The sequence below is a fragment of the Penaeus japonicus genome, unplaced genomic scaffold (genome assembly GCF_977035675.1).
Source record: "Penaeus japonicus unplaced genomic scaffold, GWHDUDI00000001_assembly GWHDUDI00000039, whole genome shotgun sequence".
NCBI lineage: Eukaryota > Metazoa > Arthropoda > Malacostraca > Decapoda > Penaeidae > Penaeus > Penaeus japonicus.
This window is the reverse complement of record NW_028234441.1, coordinates 3,905,458-3,907,957: the sequence shown is the minus strand read 5'-3', so window position 1 is coordinate 3,907,957 and position 2,500 is coordinate 3,905,458. Positions and strand designations below refer to the sequence as shown.

Genomic DNA, 2,500 nt, shown 5'->3' with positions numbered 1-2,500 from the left:
ATAGTGTTGCAAGTGCAGAAAATATCGATATGCGTTTCCCTTTTCAGACGGAGCCATCCTGGGGCTGGATTCACTAGCATACGATGGTAAGGCATTTACCAGCTGTCAACTACCAGCGCGTTTACTAATCATGGCAAAGTGGGATTTATCAAGCGATGATAAGTCGCCTGGTAAGGGTAAATAGACTTTATCACCGTAATTTGATGGTAACTCTGGCAAATCAATTCCGCCAATCAGCGACCGCCTTACATGATTCTTTAGGCTCCTTTGACCAATCCCGTGACATGTAAACAAAGCCTGATCCAGCTGCGAGATATTCTTGTTTCAAGAAAGAAATGATAAAGATTTCTATACAAATTAATTTCCATGAAAGCATATTCTATTGCATGATCCTATGGGTCATATATAATTTAATGGTTTTCAAAAACATACTATTTTTCTTTTTTATAAATTGCAGTCAAAAGAAAAGAAGCAATGGCTCCACGCAATGGTGTTATTTGTATCAACGTTTTCCAAAAAGAAATGCCAATTAAACCCTTCAAATGAGTAAGATTATGAATAATTGTATGTAAATTAATGCAAACACAAAAATAATTTACATATTTATATGTTTACTGTTTTTTCAACTGTCATTAAAATAAAATGCTTGAATTTGTCAAATTATTCATTCCATATATTATTTTCAGTTATTGTAGGCCTATGACGAGGCTGCATGAAATTATTCTCGCTTATTTCCTGTGAATTTTATTTATTTATTGTCATGCTTATATGAAAATGAACAGTTGCCATCACTCTGATCATAATAAGTGTACATGCAAACTAAAGTGTCGCCTTAAATGTTGATTTTTTGATGAGATAAAGCGAGATGAGAGAGTCGTCGCTGTAGTTGCCAGTGGACATACCAGTGCTCCAACCACTGGTGAATTTAGCATTGTATTCTATCATGGTAAGTTGTTCATGAATACCGATGCGGTCTTTTTACCATAATAATTGTAGTTACCAGCGTATTTATCATGGTAAGTGAGTTAGTGAACCCGGCCCCTGGAGGACGTCCCTCTCCTCCTCCTCTCCCCTCGTCCCTCTCCTCCTCCTCCTCTCCCCTCGTCCCTCTCCTCCTCCTCCTCTCCCCTCGTCCCTCTCCTCCTCCTCCTCTCCCCTCGTCCCTCTCCTCCTCCTCTCCCCTCGTCCCTCTCCTCCTCCTCTCCCCTCGTCCCTCTCCTCCTCCTCTCCCCTCGTCCCTCTCCTCCTCCTCCTCTCCCCTCGTCCCTCTCCTCCTCCTCCTCTCCCCTCGTCCCTCTCCTCCTCCTCCTCTCCCCTCGTCCCTCTCCTCCTCCTCTCCCCTCGTCCCTCTCCTCCTCCTCCTCTCCCCTCCTCCCTCTCCTCCTCCTCCTCTCCCCTCCTCCTCCTCTCCCCTCGTCCCTCTCCTCCTCCTCCTCATGTGTTCTAAAGTATTTTCAGATGTCCAAATATTACTGTGAGCGGGGTATCTGAGATTCGTTATTTTTCACTCGTATTAGCCACAGTAGGTGTATCGGATAACCGTGTTTCAACTATGTAGTTCTTCAGGTCTATTTCGTAAAACTTCAGACATAATTACAGGGATAATCATGTGTTTTTACGCACTTTAGTTCCTTCATATTTGTATGTGTGTGTTTGTGCATCCTCATTTCTTCTTTTCTTTAAGTTCATCACAACTTCCGCCCTTAATGACTGCAAAGCTTTATGTAGATCTATAATTTTCCAATTGTCCAGCTGTATGTATATGTGTGTGTGTATGTATGTATGTATGTATGTATGTGTAGATGTATGTTTATGTTTATACATATATACATATACATATACATATACATATATATATATATATATATATATATATATATATATATATATATACATATACACTATATACATATCATCATTGTTATAATTCTTATCTTATCCATCACCGTAATGAAAAATATCATCATATCACTTTTATCATCATTATTGCTGTAAACGAAAAGCGCACGCGAATACGCGGGCAAGTTTAGTCAAGTATGCCTATGCTCATTTACGCAAACACAAGCTTATGAAATTATGTTTTTAGATCTTCCGCGTGCATGCATATGTCTGCAAACAAGGCGCTGCGTGCGTGAGGCAGGCAAATATTAAAAGCGAGATCGGGCCAAATATTAGCCTGGAAAGGAAGCTTATGTTGTCACGGGTCTTCAGGACGGCGGATTACGCTGTATGGTGGAGGGGAGATGTCGCCCTTATTGCACGCAAAGGAGAGAGGGCTGGTATTCAAGGGTTGAAAGAGGGAGAAAGGTGGCGAGAGAGAGAGAGAGAGAGAGAGAGAGAGAGAGAGAGAGAGACAGAGAGAGAGAGATGGGAGCGGTAGGAAGAAAGAGATAGAGATGAAAGGCGAAAATAGAAGCGGAGGGAAACGACCATTGAGACAGACTGCCAGGCGCATTCAAAGCAAAGGGGAAAAGAAAATGAGAATATGTATTTTTGTCTT

The 2,500-nt window shown here is 41.4% G+C and overlaps 1 protein-coding gene across 1 annotated transcript in view; it reads right to left on the bottom strand.

Moving 5' to 3' along the window:
- The window catches only part of LOC122244738 (uncharacterized), a 59,939-nt gene that overhangs the window by 46,117 nt on the left and 11,322 nt on the right, over window positions 1-2,500 (bottom strand). The gene's annotated exons all lie outside the window — the stretch shown is intronic.